Source organism: Doryrhamphus excisus, linkage group LG13, assembly GCF_037039965.1.
Source record: "Doryrhamphus excisus strain RoL-2023G ecotype Guam linkage group LG13, RoL_Dexc_Guam_v1.1, whole genome shotgun sequence".
Taxonomy (NCBI): Eukaryota; Metazoa; Chordata; class Actinopteri; order Syngnathiformes; family Syngnathidae; genus Doryrhamphus; species Doryrhamphus excisus.
Genome location: NC_136369.1, coordinates 6,167,301 through 6,185,834, shown reverse-complemented (window position 1 = coordinate 6,185,834; position 18,534 = coordinate 6,167,301). Strand labels below are relative to the sequence as shown.

Sequence of the window (18,534 nt, the reverse complement as noted above, 5' to 3'; positions counted from 1 at the left end):
CTTCTGTTGTAAGGTAAATAATTAAACACCGGACATTTTTCAGAAGTCATCCCACTCGGTCCTTCTTTTGATGATTTTTGATGATTTTGACTGATTTTTTAAGGCACACAGAATATTGTGTTTCTAGTGCTATATACTGTAGACACGGTATATTAAAAAAGAAAGGTTAGACATGAGTCTAAGATGAGATCCCATCTTTCATCACAAAAGTTTGTTTCCGTCCTTTAGTAATCAGCAGGAGAACATCGGTAAGTTTCAGCAAAATATAGTTCACAACCAAAAAAGCGATTAAAACAGCTTTTTGTGTAAAGATACATTTCAAGCATAACTTCCACTTTGACACAAATTTAGCCATACAGACCAAGAATAGACCTAGGTAGAATTTCCCTTTTGCACCTTTGGATCTTAATGAGGTTTTAAGCAGAGCTCCAATATGCAAGAAAGGGGTGTGACAAAAAGCATTTTGAAAAAGTAATTTATTGAAAACAACAATAAACTGAAATAGGCTGCTTAACAGCTAATCAAAACTTTAAGACCATCGCTCCAAACATTGCATAAAACAAATTTCACATTGAAACACATTGAAAAAAATATATACTTTACAAGGAAAATAGCGCTCATGCGCCCCCGATGCATACAGTAAGTGACTAACGTAACACAAGCCTGCATACGTTACCAGGCAAGTTTACCAAATAACTTTTGATATAAACCGAAATAGAGGCGAGCTGAAGAAAACCTAATAAACTGGAGGCAGTGTGACCAATGCAACAGGAGATGTTTTTAACTTGCCAATTGCACCGTGTACATGAATGAGGCACAACTGACCGCTGTCTAGGGAGAGGCGGTCGCTGTGTTTGACTGGCCAATCACAGAGTGTGAATACATAATGAGCATTTTTTTAAACATCAATACAGATAATAACTAAATGTACTCGTTCCATACTCATATCCGGCAAAAATTACTTATTCATAACAAACAAGTATCCTGCTCATCCCTAGTATTGATAAGCTCAACGTTGCAGCAGGAAGATGCTGGAATGGTCCTCTTCCCAAGACCTACATGCACCCTACCACACATAGACTATGAACACTGTTCACTTCTAGGTCTTCACCCTTGGTAGTTTTGTATTGTAGACTCATGCCATATATGGCTTTTTACCGTTTCTTCCTGCCTTCTGTGGCTCCACTTCAGCACCTTCATTTGTGTCTAGTTATATTTCTTGTAACTTTGTAGTATTTTTTTTTCTTGCAGTGACCTTTTTATTTCTACTTTTCAAAAGCTTGGCAAGATGTATTGTATTTGTGAGGTTACATGACTGTATTCTGACGAGACCTGCTGCTTTGCAGAATGAAGAATGAATTATGCTTTATTTTTTTTATTTTTTGGTTTTATTGTCCTTGGGTGATTTTTTCTAGGACTTAATTTTTTTCATGAAGCTGGTAAATTAATTATCCTCAAGTTTTACTATTTGGAATGTTAGGTCACGTGTTTTTTGTTTTAATGTGTTAAACATCATCAGTCCAGGGTGTACCCTGCCTCTCGCCCAAAGACTGCTGGGATAGGCTCCAGCATACGCGCGACCCTAGTGAGGATAAGTGGCATAGAAAATGCATGGATGGATGGATGGTGTTCAACATGTCCCACTCCTTGCTTTTAAGGACAAGTAAACATGTCATGCTGCTGTCACATATAAACTCTTGGGATGTTTTGAGTCAGTGTCTTGTTTGACTTGTGTTTTAGAATGAATAGAAGACATCAAAATGTTGAACATCAAAAGATTTATAGGTGGGTGGGTTATTAGGGGTGTCTTAAAATACCACTATTTGACAACTTGATTCGGAGGAGTCAGATTTGACTATCAATCTTGCTGTCGAATCATATAAAAATGTCATGCGATCAAGATTGTACCATTGTGACTACATGGGGGTACCAACTGCTGCTGCTGAACATACATTTTTACATAGAATTTCAGCTTTTGTTATAAATAACCTATATTGTTATATTTCCTAATGTTGGGTCTGTAAATACAGAACGGCTTTGGTTTTGGTTCTTACACCCAACAAGGGCTTTTAGACATTTGAGCACCAAAGTCCAAAGTCTTCATCTTTGGTGAATGAAATGGATGTGTTACGACTCCACATCACCCACATAGTAAGATATATTTGGACTGCAACATCAGGATTTTTTTCAGAAACATGGTTGAATAGCCCAATCTAACCCTAACCCTAACCCAATCTAATTAATAAGATTTGTACCGGTGGATCTACGTTCCTACCTTCATCTACCGTCATGATCTTTGGGTAGTGACCAAAAGGACAAGATTGTGGGTACAAACAGCCGAAATAAGTTTTCTCTGCAGAGTGGCAGGGGGACAATGTCCAGTTCAGCCCACAACCTAAAGTAGGTTTTGAGTTTTGACCCACATTGCTATTGAGTTTGACACCCCAGCTTTAAAGGATGTCATCAAGGATGATGCAGCATTGTTTCCGCATCAGTGCCATCAAAGGTGTTTTACAACAGGACACTGCCCCCAACCGAATTAAAGGTAAGCAAGGGAATGAGGAGGAGGGATCTGGGGGGATGCTGACATTATGCAACAATATTAGTTAGCAATGCATAAGCATACCAGTGAATTTGAGATTCCAGCATGCTTATATAAATAGCTTTTCATGGGGATAAAATCTGTCTAGATCTCAAATTCAATTTGTCTTAAAATGTAATTCACATCTTAGAAGAAAAAATATTGGAGTGTCATGATGACTTCAGTAAAATTGCTGCACCCTGAAGCCATCTGCAGTCTATCTCTGTTACAGCTTAGAATCCTCATGAAGCTTCCCTTTGTTTATTTCACGTCTCATTGTCTCAATTCAATTTGTTTATTTCATTGTTGATAAAGGCCCAAGAGCTGAGGTGGTGTAATATATCCATAAAGGTAAATAAAAAGAAGAACAACATGACTTGTGAGCTACTGATGATTATGGAACATAAAACTACAAAATACATCAGAGATATTGATGTTGATTGCCTGGAAGTCATTTACTCATCAAATAAAGCTCTATTAACCTAAAAAAAACAACATGACAGTATTATAATAGATATAAAATATATTATCGATATTGTATCAAGGATGCTTGAATCAACTCAAGAGCTCCACACCTGAACAAACACATATTGGCAGGGAACTTTGAGTAAGGACTTGGAGGTAATGAAGACCAAACTCCTCAGTTGACTGTAAAGTCATGAGCACGGGTGATCTAAAATATATTTTTTCATGTTGAGGACGCTACTCCCTGAAATCATTAAACTTTGGTTTTACAGTGTTCAGCAGGTCTCCTTGAAGAAGCATGGAATGCTGACCTATTGTTCACACTAATTAAACATCATCTGCTTATAATCATTTATTTGTGTTGTGTATGTATCAGTTTGCTGCTAACTGTCATGGATGCTATAATTAAGGTTTGGATGTGGTTTGCACAATGGGAAATAGTGGATTAGAGAGTACATTAATTTAAATATACAGCTTTGTATCAGCCATCTGACTATTTGTACTTAAAATGGGGTGGGGCTTGTATTTTTTGCATTGCATACATATTTTAATTTTTAAAGTTAATTAATTATATGGCCTTGGTGATTTTGTCGCAAATGCCCATGGTTATCTGCCAAATCTGTGTCTTTATTTTTTTTATTTTCATTCCAAAGCAATGGTAAACCTACTGTTGAACTGTAAAGCACATTCACGTACACTGTGCAATGCATTATTAGGTCTTCTTCAGCTCGCCTTTATTATGGTTTGTATCTAAAGTGACTTGGTAAATGTACTCATAACGTACACGGTGCATTTGACAAGACAACACTGTGCAGGCTTGTGTTATGTCAGTTATTTATACTACAGGTCTAGCATGAACGACTTTTCCCTTGAAATTTATTTTTGTCTAAGTCATTTTTGTCTAAGAATTTGTTAATTTTCAGTACACAGACGGTGGTAATAGTAACCCGAATTGACTGCAGCATTGACTGGCCACATTAGTAACACCTCCGCAGTTGCTGCATCGAACACTCTGCCTGTATGGCTGTGGTCTATACATCTCAATATGTTACAGTATGCACGTTGCAGTCTTAAACTTGTTTTGTATGCAGTACATTTCACAAGAGATCTGTATACATTGGGTCACCCCCCCCAGCAGAGTGGAAGTGCTTGCGGGTTGCGGTAAGAACATAAAAAAGGGTAGAAAGGCACGGAGGAATATGAGCTAAGTTCAAGCTACCACCACACAAATTCTCCTTACTGACCATCTTTGGACCATCACCCACAGTAAGATATATTTGGACTGCAACATGATTTTTTTCAGAAACATGGTTGAACAGCAACAACATGACATGAATGATCCAACCAGACGACGACCTCGTGGAGATGGACTTCTGGACCTTGCTGATTTTCAAGGCAATGGAGGAGGAGTGCGCACAGTTCACTCCGGAGGAGCTGGAGGACATGATGTGGGGGCCGGCCGGACCCCCATGGTGTGGGTGTACCCCGGACCCGGCGCTGACACACCAACCCGCCGACAACGCCGACGCACGTCTCGACCGGCTCCAGCAAGGCTTCATAAGAGGAAACCATCTCCTCCCTCACCTCCACGCCAAGCCAGGATGAACCCCCCTCGCTCATGCTGCTTCGGAGTGCCAGCCTACAATCGAGTGCACGAAGGCTCCTGCTCCCAGTAAGCATTCCAAGCTCCAGCCGCCCTCTTCCGGATCCCCGTTGCCTCCCGCGCAACACGAAGAGCATGTCACATATTTCCCTCACGCGGCTCCGTGCCGTCATTGCCGCACTCCCGCTTGCCTAGCTCGCTTCCAGTGCAGCGCCAGGAGGGCTGCGTCCCAATTTGCCCTCCACACAGGCCACGCAGCTCCAAGGTTCCCCAAAACCCGGCTCCCGTGCCAAGCTGTGTGATGCTCCAGATTCCTCCTGTGCCCAAACCACGCAGCTCCAAGGTTCCCCAAAACCCTCGTCCAAGTCCCCCTCCTCCCTTCTCTGGTCTCTTTTCCAGTGCCTTCGGAAGGGGGGGGGGCTAGTACGTCCAGCGGTGCATTGGAGGACGTACATTATATCCCGCCTGTGGAAGGGGGGGATGACGCCACCTGATTGACAGTCCGCCGGTCCTCAAGCACAACCTGCTCCTCCTGCAAACTGTCCGGATGAGCTGTCCGGTATGTTACCCACTGCCCAAGACTCATGCTCTTGCTCTGAGCCACAGCTCAGCCAAGGCCCAGGGCTTGCTGCTCCTGTTCCTGCGCCCTCTCTTCCACGTCGGAATGTCATGCCTTCGCCATCCTCTCTTCCAGGTCGGGACACCACGCCTCCGGCATCCCCTCCTCCACATCAGGCTGGCCCATCGTCCTGGCCACCCCGCAGACCGGCCCATCCATGAACTCCGCTGGGCCCACCATTCTGGGCGACCTCCGGAGGAGCCCAGCCTCCTTCGGCCCACTCACCTTCCAGGCCACCCTCCTGGAAACGATTTCCATTTATGCTCTTATTTTTTGTTTCACTTCCTGTCTTGCCTTGTTTCTGTTTTCCTGCGTTTCGTATCTCACGCACCTGTTCCTGATTTCACCCCAGTCTATTTAGTTCAGGTGTGTGCTCTTTCTGTTGTTGGATCATTGTCATTGCTATGTTGTTTTGTGTTAGTGTATATTAGCTGTTCTGCTGCATAGCACCTATGATAAAAATATGCATTTGAGTCGTCATATCTGTATCCTGGGGTCGCTACACGACACGACCATGTCAAAACGTGACAAATCTGGGTGCCACGAATAAGGTTTGACTTAATAGCTAGGGTGTTTTCTCCCTTTGCGCACAGCAGGAATCATTATGTTTAGTCAAAGCACTGATGCAATTATGCTGCTGTGCTGCAGTCTAAACAGAATTTGTCAAAGATTCCTCTTACAACTCCATCAGATACACTTTCTAGACTTCTAATTAAGTAGAATAATTAAATAATCATGTCCCCCCAGTAGGGTAGTGAAGTCCTAAGTGAGTATTGGAGTGGAACTATTATTAATTATAGCAGAAAAAAAAGTGAAATGTGTTCCGCATTGCCATGTCACGTTTTGTATGACTGACAAAGTATTTTTTTTATCAGTTTTTTTTTATCTGCTTTGCTTCATTCAAAATCTGAAGTCATAAACAAATTATTTGTGTTATGTCTTTATTTCTTAAAAGTTTTACTTTTAAAGTTTCCTTCCCACACACATCTGGGGCGCTAATTTCGTAGAACAGGCGGTGCACCATAACCTGTGCCGCGCCTGCTTCACACCAACGGGGTGTGACCAGCGCACTTTTCATGAGCAGTATATAAAAGTAAAGTAAAAGAGTGCAGGCAGGCAAGCGCAGTATGGCACACACACACACACACACACACACACACACACCCATCCCTCCCACCGGCACAAGTGGCAAAGAGGGAGGAGGGAAGGCGTGAGAGGGTTTAACACAGCCGAGTGTAATCTTAACCAATTAAATGAATGCCTCTCATCGCTTTTAAATGTGCAGGACTGGAGTGGGCACCTCCCCTGCTGCGCTGTCATGCCCATCTCAGCACAGACTAGTCTACAAAATTACCAAATTGGCCGCGCACAGTGGTGCGCTGGACCAAATTACCACTGTGTGGGCTGCGCCACTCTCTGCCACCCTGCACCACTTTGCGCTGCACCAAGAAATTAGAACTCCTGGATTTACTGTTCATGATTTTACATCACTAACCCTACATTGTGTGATATAACGGTAACAAGGGCTCATACACGCTGAACACCTGAAGATATACAAATGAACCATTGCTGGAATGTGGAAAATTGAAGACAATAGACAATCGGAGACAATAGCTGAGCATTGTGTCAGAAAAGGATTCCCCTGGAACCACTCTTGATTGTGACATGATATTTGGTTGTTGGGGCTGGGGGTCATATAAGCATATTCAGTAACTTAAATCAGAGCAAAAAATGCTGCATACATGTGCTATTGTAGAATATAGAAATATTAAAATATGTATTTCAGAAAGTGAAATCTAAAATGGCGAGCAAACACAATCATTTTCATTATGTTGATGTGAAAGACAAGCTTTCACCGCTGTTTCATTTTGACTAGTGACCAGTTCCGGGTGCCTCTTGCCCACCGTCTGCTGGAATATGCTCCGCATCCGAAACCCTAGTGGGGACAGGCCGTATAGAAAATGGATGGATGGATTCTGTTCCATCGTCTTGTTTTCAACTATTTTTTGTCTTCATGAGTCACACCATGTACTCGCAAACAATTTGATAAAGTGATTTCAATTACCATTATTCACTTTAATCTGCCAAATATTATACAAACATTCTATGGTTGTTTATGTCCATAGTCTTTGTTTGACCCCACCATCTGCTCACCGGAAGTGGTGCAAACTGCCACTAGGTTATGTGGCTCAAACTCAGTAATACCTAAATAAAAGTTCAGTAATTTAATAAATTTCATTCATTCATTTTCTACCGCTTTTTCCTCACGAGGGTCGCAGGGGGTGCTGGAGCCTATCCCAGCTGTCTTTGCGCGAGAGGCGGGGTACACCCTGGACTGGTCGCCAGCCAATCACAGGGCACATATAGACAAACAACCATTCACACTCACATTCATACCTATGGACAATTTGGAGTCGCCAATTAACCTAGCATGTTTTTGGAATGTGGGAGGAAACCGGAGTACCCGGAGAAAACCTACGCATGCACGGGGAGAACATGCAAACTCCACACAGAGATGGCCTTGGGTGGAATTGAACCCGGGTCTCCTAGCTGTGAGGTCTGCGCGCTAACCGCTCAACCACCGTGCCATGAATGAATTGAAATGACATAAAGAATACTGCAATATGCAATCATAAGAACATTGATTATGATTCTAACTTCTACTAAGTGAACCTTAGCATTATCAAGTCTTTGCTAAGCATTTTTGTGGTTTATCAGGCAATTAACTTTCATGTCTTTTATATCGGGATGTCATCATCAATTCTATGACATGATGTGACATGAAATGAGAGTAGCAACACTTAAGAGATATATAGGTCATAGTAAGGTCACATGTAAATGATCTGTGTGAGGAATTAGAATCATAATGCAACAAGACACAACACAGACGTCCTTTTCTCATCACACATAATTGCTTCGGGCATACGCTCTGTAAGACGTTTATACGATTAAGCCTCACAAAATGAACGTGTCATCTGTAATGCAGAAATAGATGGACACATCCTTTATTAAGCATGACGACATAAGTCACAAAAGTTGAGGGATTTTGCAAAGCACTTTTAAACGTTCAACTTGCAGCTTACTGCTGCCACTTGCTGACGGCCTTTCCTGTTGTGCAGTGTGTTCTGCTTTCCTGGAGGCTTCCAAGAGACAGTGTCGGGTGTCTATAAGGTCTATAACCAATGAATGAGATGATAATCATTAGTCCTTCACTGATAAGGCATTGGTATGTGTAATGTAGATACAAGTGTCGCCTTCCTGCACCTCGGTACGATTGCATATACAAATCTGTGAGAGCACAGAGCAATCAATGGAGTCATACAGATAAGAGCTCTCCTCATCTGATAAGGCTCTTGAAACATTCCCAAAGGCTAACCATTGAGTCAAGCCATTCACAATGAGTTCTAGATACATGCGAGATAAAACAGAGATGCATTGCTTTGGCTTTCTCATAATTGATGTCCTGCATATTGTTTTTTTTTATACTCAACAGCAAAGTTCTCATTAAAGAGTGAATGACTGACGCCATCATCTCTCATTATCTGAAATCGGAACATGAGCACTCGCCAACATGTCGCAATATGAAACTTAGTCTAGTCAGTCCAGTCTACAGAGATGTTATCTGGCATTGTATGAGGTCATGCTCAGACTAGGCCATTCAAACTGTGTGTATCAGTATGGCCACTCTGATCCAGTGCAGTACAGTTTGATTGTTAAAACCCAGGCATAACAAAGACATGTTACATGCAGTTGCATTCCTCATGACAGCTGCCACTTTGCACAATAAACACCAATATGTCACGATTGGGCTTCACCCCCTCGTGACAGCCCTCTTCGTTTTCCTCTTTTCCTGTGTCTACGCCCTTATTTTGCCACTACTTCCTTTGTTCCCCTTCTAGTTTAGTTTCTCCTTGTATGCTCTTAGTTTGGTACTCATTTCCTGTTTTGCCTCGTTTCCGTTACCACACCTGTTTCCTATTTTTCCCTCTTCTTTCCGTTGGCTGGTTCCTTACCTACTGTATATTTTGTTCTATTTGGCAAGTTGTCATTATCCCGCTGCTGCAAAGCCATCATCAATAAAGAAAATACCTTTTTTATCTGCACTTTTGTTCCTGCTCTCTGCATCCTGGGGTCACACCCGAGCCCCAAACGTGACACAATAAACATAATGACTTTAAATAATCCACAATGTCAGAAAAATTACAGTAATGCAACAGTGTTCAAGTTATGCCATTATTATTGTTCTGTTGCTTGTTCTCCAATGCTTTGCTCAAACGAAATGCATTATTAATTTAAAACTCGTATTGGTACATGGTTGTATGTTTCTCAGGTTGTGAAGTTGATGTGTGATGAGTTTAATTTTCTTTGTAAAATGATACTGTGAGTCATTGACTAATGACCTCCCATTTCCAATGGGTTGCCAAGTTCGTTATGAGTTTTTTCATGTCTCATGATTGGCTTTTGTCACACAAAGAGCTGCCTGGTCCTCATGCACTTGTGCGTGCCACAATATGGCATTTTATAACATGGACCGGTGCGGCTGATATACTTTATGTACAATTCTCTTTTTTCCTCTAATTTTAGTGGGTGGCCGCTTACACACCGGTGCAGCTTATACTGTAGACCGGAATTTACAGTAATAATGTGAGAATGACCCCGCCTCTCGCCCGAAGACAGCTGGGATAGGCTCCAGCACCCCCCGCGACCCTCGTGAGGAAAAAGTGGTAGAAAATGAATGAATGAATGAATGAATGTGAGAATGCATTTAGAAATACAAAATGTGAGTTGTGGATACGAGCATTTTGTTAATGTTCTGATACAACAAGCATGTTTGGTTTGTTTGTGTTGAAATAGGCTATAAAAATGAATGTTACAAAAAATTAGTAGCTCTTGGCCATTTTGGAGTCCACTGCTTTAGACGGTGGACAGGTTATTTTTATTGACAACAAGCCATTTTACGATAAGATGCACTCTTTTGATCCCTGAATGGAAATGGGATAATTTTCACCATAGTAATTTGTTTATTTTGTGTTGCCTACGGTCAGCCCTCTTTTGCTCCTAAACAATAAATGTATTGCACAATTATGAGCTGAGCAGATCAATTAAAACACATTACAACACCAACTGCCATCATAACTTGCACAAGGGATCAATACGCTCTGTTTAAGGATGGTGAGAAATTATTTGTCGTTACAAATTCCTCTAATCAATGAATAATGATAAGACTTAAAAATATATTTGGCTGCTATCCATCAGGAATGAGCTGGATACTTGTTAGTAGAAGTGAGTGTCCGTTATGGATAATTCATTTTTGGATGAAATATGAAAGGAGTACATTTGTCATTATCCATAATTGCGTATTCACTCTTCATGCTCTGTGATTGGCCAGTCACACACACATCGACCACCTCTCCCGAAACTGACTCACGTACACGGTGCAATTGGTAAGTTGACAACAGCTTGTGTGGCGTTGTCCACTGCCTCCACTTTATTAGGTTTTCCTCAGCTCACCTCTATTGTTTATATCTAAAGTGACTTGGTAAACTTGTTTTGTAAAGTACACAGTGTATTTGATCAGACAGCGCTGTGCTGGCTTGTGTTACATCAGTCACTTGTGCAAAAACCCGGGTAGCCTGGCTGCATATATTTTGTTTTATTACATAGAGTCATCATAAAACAACTATGCTACTTGCAATATAAGAATGTTGTTCATTTTCTGTTGGAAATATACAGACAATGGTAATAGTAGCCTGAATTGACTACTGCTTGACTGGTCACAACATTAGATACTGCCTGTATGGATGTCATTATGTATCATAAACACAAGTGTGGTAAAATATTTCACGCCTATCAATATGTTGCAGTATGCACATTGCAACCTTAAACTTTAGTAACGTACGTGGTACATTTCACAAGACAGAGCTGCATATGACTACGTTGTGTTTTCTTTTTTTTCGTCTAGTAATTTTGATATAGAGTTAATTGGAAAACTTGGTAATATAGTAAACAAGGCTGACAGGACAGTTCCTTGTTTGCATGAATCACCCATTTAAGCCCGATCTCCAGTTAAGCCACACCCACTTCCAGTTTATACCCCGCCCACTCCAAATACGGATACAGATATTTCCAATGCTCATCAATACTATTCATCAAGACTTTATATTACTAAGAATTTAACATGTTCTGTGAACTGATATTTCAGTGTTTTCAGTGACAATTGTTTGCAAGACATTTTAAATACTGTATATGTGCAACACTTCTTAGACCATGAATACTGACATTAGCCCCTTTTTATTTCCTGGTGACTATATTTCCTGGAACTTGAATTTTCCAGTGACCCTGTGTAGTTTGCATTTCATTTCCGATAATGAGGTTTTGAATTTTGAGATAGCTCAAAATGCTTGGTTTCAAAAGGCGTGGTAAAACTGCCCCTTTGTGATGTCAAAGAGGGGCGGACTTGGCGTGTGTTGTAGGCGTGCTTGCAGGCTTGCCGTGGGTGGAATACATTAAAACGGACCATTTTCGTGGGAATCACAAAATCCATAGTAATACAACTGAATAGGTGCAGATCCTGGAAGATGTAGAAAGCTTTATGTGCTGGTTATCGTGTGCATCTGCTCTAACGGAGTCCACAACTCAACACAAAGGGCCGAAAAGTGAGTGCAATACGTCCCTTTTAAGGGTCCCAGGGCTGCACTTTTAACATCTCTGCCCTATACCTACATACACACCGACTGTTGTGTTTTTCTTATTGCAAAGCTCAAGTGACAAAACTCATCTTTGCAGTTTTTTTATGGATATGAGTTTCTGCTGAGTGTCCAGACACTGTGAGACCAATCTGCATTAAAATGAATGGAACTTTACGAAAACACTTTCATTTTCAGCCTTGTATTCTCAATGACTTCCACAGTTTGTAGTAGTGTTGATTTGTAGAGCTTCCAATGTCGGAGTAAAAATTACTGTTGGATATTGTTTAAACCATGACCTTTCTCTCCCCAGCAAATTGTCCAGTAGCCAAGCCATTTATCATTCCATACTTTGGTCTCAAATGTAATTCGCTGTTATCATATACCATCTATGTCATGTAGACACAAAGAAGCAAAGAGCAATATCAGCTTCTTCACTTGCTGTTCCTTGTTTTAGTAAAAGTGAAAGAACACAGCAACATAGCCAAAATACACACTGACTGAGATGGAAACCTGTGGACATGTTGTCGACTTGGAAAATTATTGCAAGAGATGAGTATTTTGAATATTTTTTTAAAAGAAAGTACAGGTAAATAATAAAAAAAGCATCAATTAGTAGAATCTTACGGCTCTATTGAGGGAGGCAATACATCAGTCAGCTTACAAGAAAAAGAAATAGTCCTTTTATCCACGCTTTGCTGCACTTAGCTGTGAAGTTAAATGGCAACATCTGCTTCGTTAGAGCATATTATTCTGTAACAAAATACACTTTTGACATTTGGTTCATTAGAACATGTCATTTGCTGACATTTTGTCACAGCTGTTTCTGGAAATTTTCCATCAAAATACAAATAAAAAATATTCCTGATTCATGATTGTTTTATTCCTATGGATACATATTACTTGCAAAATAATTACTTTATATTGGGTTCATGTCCAATATCCATGTTTGGTGTGCTCTGTGTTCTTGAAAATGAAAGACCAAAGCGTTGCCAGCATACTAAGGTCTTCTCTTCAGGGAAAAGGCAAGAGAAAAGTTTTTTTTTCTACTTTTCATTTTTCACATTGAGTGACTCAATTTCACGCTCCATTGGCATATCTGAGGTGACGTGCCATGAAACCAGCCCAATTCTGGGATTTCAGAGGAACAGTATTTTGAAACCTCCTGAGATATGTGACCATATTACTTGCACCGCGTCTGGACAGATTACACTATTATATGACAGTTCCAAAGGTGAAACTGTCATGATGGCATGTTCTTCTCTCTGGTTAACTGATTTCTAACAGAACCAAACACAAGCTATTGAAGAGATGACACGATTCTGCTCAAGTACGCTTTACAAATTAGAATAAATGTCGCACAGTCACAATATAAAGTGACTAAATTGATGTAAATAATGATGAATGCAATCACAGTTGATTACTAACTGTGATTATTGTTGTTGGGTTTTAACCATTAACATCTTCAACATGGTTTGAAATTATAGCTTTTGTTGGAAAATAATGTTTTTTGAATGCAAGCGTCTTCTTTCAAATGCAGGTCCAGTTGCACTTCATAGAAGATGGTATCCTACCTGTGAGAGGTTGGCTGTCGGCTGAAGACAGGATACAGGGTGCACACAGATGGGAGAGACCACAGGACAGCTCAAGACGACTGAAGGCCCAGCTGGTGGTAATCTACAGGAGAAAGTGTAGAATGAGTGAGAAGAGTCATCTACACTAGCACGCTGACCATGTAGATGGGGAAATGGGAATCAATAAAAATAAAACCACCATACCGAGACAAGAGCTGCAACAGATCTGTTCACATGCTGAGGTGGTCATACCATATACTGAAAATTAGGGATGAGCGAGTACACCACTAGCTGTATCGGTATGTGTTCACCCATCCAAATTATCTGTATCTGTATTTGTACTCGGAGTGGGCGGGGCAGAAACTAAATCTGGGCGTGATTTAAGCGGATGGTTGGGGCTTCCATCGGTATATTATTTTAAGTCTGAAATTGATCAGAAGTTGCTATATTTATTATTAATTTGCTCTTTGTGTACTGTGTATGTGTGTAAGTGATCTGTAAGACTTATTTGTTTAATGATTTGTGTGAAGAGCCGCACGTTGGACGAGTAGTTAGGAGATCGGGAAGAGCTGTGATTGACTCTCCACTTGGGCATCCCTCTCTGGAGTTTGCATGTTCCCCCCGTGCATTTGTTCGTTTTCTCTGGGTATTACGGTTTCCTCCCACATTCCAAAGAGGGTAATTGGCGACTCCAAATTGTCCATTGGTATGAATGATTGTTTTGGCTATATGTGCCATTCAATTGGCTGGCGACCAGTCCAGTGTCTACCCTGCCTCTCACCCATTAGCTGGGATAGGCTCCAGCATACCCTTAAGACCCTAGGGAAGATAAGCAGCATAGAAAATAGATTGATGGATCTGTGTGAAGTCAGTGGTTCTTGCAAAACATGCAATGATTGCAAACAGGGAAATAATCTGTAAGCTTTGTTCACTGTATTCTGTAACACAGCATTCAGTACTTCAAGCAAAGTTTTCCAAGTGACTTTATCTCACCAGCCAAATTAGAAAAAAAAAAAAAAAAAACACTGGCAGTGAAACGAGCCATATACAGCTCTCTTGTGAAATGCACTGCTGTCATAGGGTTCTCCTGCTAGACCCTCAGAACAGGGAGAGAACAACTATGGCACAGTCAAAAAGATAACTTTCACTGTGTTTATTGTGCTCTCCAGGTAGTGCAGGCAGTGTAAAAAGTATTAAAAATGTGGACAAAAAGTGCACAAATAGTAAGCAAAAAAAAAACAAAAACAATGGATCAATTAACAAAACAAATGGTTATGAGTTTGCAACAACACTTAAATATAACACTTAATATAACACAAAATATAAAGAAAATATATCTAAACCAGGGTTCTCAAACTCAATTTACCTGGGGGCCACTGGAGCTAGGGTCTGGGTGAGGCTGGGCCGCATCAGGTTTTTAAAAAAATAACACGTTTAATGCTTGTGCTTCTGCTATACCCTACACTTTTTCAGTGCTTTGGTTCCGGTTTTCTACAAGAAAATCTCAGATAAAAACATTCTACTGTTCTCAAATATCTTAATTTTTATATTTCTACACAAAATAAGATGAAGAAATAAATAAACAATTCAAGCTGTCATTTCTGGATCATTTCTATGATACATACAGAATCCATATCAAACATTAAACTTTCATATCAAGGCGGGGGCCTCAAACCATGAGTTTGAGACCCCTGATCTAAACAAACATCACCATTAAAAAAGATTGCAACATGCATACTGCAACATATTGAGAGGGGTGTGATATTTGGCTATCGCCATGCAAGCAGTGTTTGATGCAGCTAGTATGAAGGTGTACCTAATGTTATGGCCAGTCAATGCGGCAGTCGATCGGTTAGTTCTAAATGTAAGTAATATGTTGTTAGTCACTTTTTTGTCTCTCCTACAAGGTTGTGCTTTTTTCCTGTTACAATGTCACATGCAAATGATATACAAATTAGCAGATGACGCCATGTAGCAACTTTTAGGTCAGCTCAGGTATAGCATATTTCTGTTGTTTTCAATTTAACACATTTTCCATAAAGAACATTGCAGGTCCCATTTATGTATTTCCTACTCTGTTTCTAGAAAAACAATCAAAAGAATAAACACACGTATACACAGATAAGACTGATAAGAATGTCAATATGACTTGCTGCTGGATGGATTTTAATTACATTGGATCCCTGGATATACAATTTTGTCCAGGAGCACCAGAAGAATAATTCTGAGCATTTCATCTTGAGATTGTGTGTCTTCCGTCAAGAGTTTATCATCCTTAAAGGACAAACAACCTTTCTTCTAAAAATGTTATCCCAGTAAAAACATCCACCACAGAGACTCCTATGACTTCCATAGCCCTTGCATGTAAGATGATGATGAAATATAAGCCAGCAAAAAGGCTATAACCAATGGGTAATAGCATCAGTCACAACTGTGTTAAGATGTGAGGGTTCAAGGTTGACTGATTGTGAGCTTCTCTACAAGCTTGTTTCTGTCAACAGTTTAAATCATGGGAAAATTGGATCTGATGCTTTAGAGTGGATTTTTTTGAGTTAGTAGTCTACAGTGGTGCACGGATAGACAGATAGATACGAATTTACGCACAAAATTTCAACGCACAAATGAGAGGAATGAATATAGCACAAGCCCAAGTCGGCCGGTATATGAAAGGTCTATATGAATATGAAAGTTCAGACGCTGCAACATTGGGAGGCAGAACAATTCTGTGGTAAGCAAAACAAAGATTGAATGCAACTGTCTAAAGTCTAACCAATGTAAACAAGAGTTTTTGTTTTGTTTTTATTTCTAAATATAATAAAAATGAACCCAAAATTAATGACTGTAGCATGGAGTACATGTTCAAAGAAACCAGGCACACATTCAGAGTTATTTTTCACAATAATTTTGCATTAAATTATTCATTTAATTTAGTTCAGGCTGCACGGGGGAAAGTGGTTAGCGTCCAGGCCACACTCTGAGCCCCGAGTTCGATTCCACCATCGGGCATCTCTGTGTGGAGTTTGTATGTTCTCCCTGTGCATGCGTGGGTTTTCTCCGGGGATTCAGGCTTCCTCCCACATTCCAAAAACATGCTAGTTAATTTGTGACTCCAAATTGTCCATAGGTATGAATGAGTGTGAATGGTTGTTTGTCTATATGTGCCCTGTGATTGACTGGAGACCAGTCCAGGGTGTACCCTCTGGTCAGTCGCCTCTTACCCGACGACTGCTGGAATAGGCTCCAGCACACCCAAGACCCTCGTGAGGATAAGCGGTAGAAAATGAATGAATGAATATACTATGAGTTGTGTGAAGTTGGTGATTCATGCAAACATGGCAATAAACATAACAATAATGTGTCAGCCTTGCTTATTTCATGTGTTACATTTATTTCATAGACATTTTAATGTTAGCAACAGTGCCACAGTGCCATAACAGGAAAAAAAAAACGACTCTGGTGACTACTGCAGTCTGAATAACAGATAAGCGAAAAAAATCACAGAACCCATGCATAATGAATCAGCTGTGGATTATTAAAATCATTTGTAATATCATGTTATGTTATTTTCCAGCCACAGTTAATGAAATCGGGTCAAGTGTGCATTGGTTCCAGATAGGAACAAGGGTGGTGTTCAGAGTTATGGCAACTATGGGGCATAAAGCCCCACAGAAAGACTTGATAGCGAGCTACAAAGAAGGACAGAAGTTTTACAAAAAGCGTACAATAGAGTCCTGAAAGAGGAGCTGTGGTATAGCATGGGTAATTCTAAGGTGACAGAGAATATGACCACAGTATGTTAGTGTATGTACAAGTACAGTGGAACAGCAATGATTTGTAGGGCTCACAGAGGTTTCAGGTGGAGGTTGGACTCATCAGCCCTTCCTTGTTTGCGATGGTGAATATATGAATATGAATGACGGGTGAGGTGATACAGGAGGCTCTATGAACAATGATATTCGCAGATGACACTGTGATATGCAAGCAGAGAACAAGTTGAGGAAACCTTGAAGAGGTACAGGAGCTGGAGAGGAGTGTATGTGGTGAGGATGCAAGCTGTAGAGGTGAGGAAAGTGGAGGAGTTTAACCATTCGGAGCAACTGAGAGTGTGGAAAAGAGGTGACAAAGCTGAAGTGCAGGCTGGGTGGAGTGTGGTCTGGAGACGGTCGCTCTGACCAACAGACAGGAGGCATAGCTGGAGCTGGCAGAGCTGAAGATGCTTAGATTTTCAATGCAAGTGACAAGGATGGACAAGATTAGAAAGAAGCAGATCAGAGAAACAGACCACTTTAGATGTCTGGCAGACAAGGTCAGAGAGGCCAGAAGGGGATGGTTGGGTGGAGGAGGGATTGTGATTACATTGGGAAGAAGGATGCTGGAGAAGGTAAGACAGAAGAGGATGTTTCTCGATGTGGTTAGAGAGGACATGCAGGTGGTAGGACTGACAGAGGAAGTTACAAAGGATACGGCTAGATGGACACATGTGATCCGCTGTGGCGACCCCTAATTGGACAAGTAAAAAAAGTGCCAACTCCAGAATTATTTGTTATATATGTTAATTATAGATATACTGTATGAAAAATAGAATCAGTATACTTATGTAAGAATTTTATACTGTATATGTAACTATTTCAAACATTCCATTCCATTCTCCTCCACTTATCCGGGTCACTGGGTTGGCAGTTTCAGTAGGAAAGCTCCATCAAAGCGTTCCCATGTCAGGTGTGAGACATAATCTCCTGGCTGGGCATGCCCAGAACACATTACCAGGTAGGCGTCCAGGAGGCATCTGGACTAGATGCACCAGCCACCGCAACTGTCTCCTCGCAATGGGAAGGAGGAATGGCTCAGCTGGCACGTAGTAGCGTGCTACCAATCCCGTACTCCCAGAGCACCGCCACAGGACGGCGTGGGGTACACGGCTTTGCAACTGAGGAGAATTTTATGTACCCCAGATACCTCAGCCACGGCGAATGAACTGTCTCATACACCGAAACTGCTTCCTCTAT

At 41.0% G+C, this 18,534-nt stretch overlaps 1 long non-coding RNA gene across 1 annotated transcript; it reads right to left on the bottom strand.

The window, feature by feature from the left end:
- Positions 1-8,257: 8,257 nt before the first annotated feature.
- On the bottom strand, positions 8,258-13,633 carry LOC144901633 (uncharacterized). The gene is made up of 2 exons (XR_013629690.1): positions 13,529-13,633; positions 8,258-8,441 (listed from the first exon to the last, which is right to left on the bottom strand). It is a non-coding gene; the product is annotated as an uncharacterized LOC144901633 (long non-coding RNA).
- Positions 13,634-18,534: the final 4,901 nt, after the last annotated feature.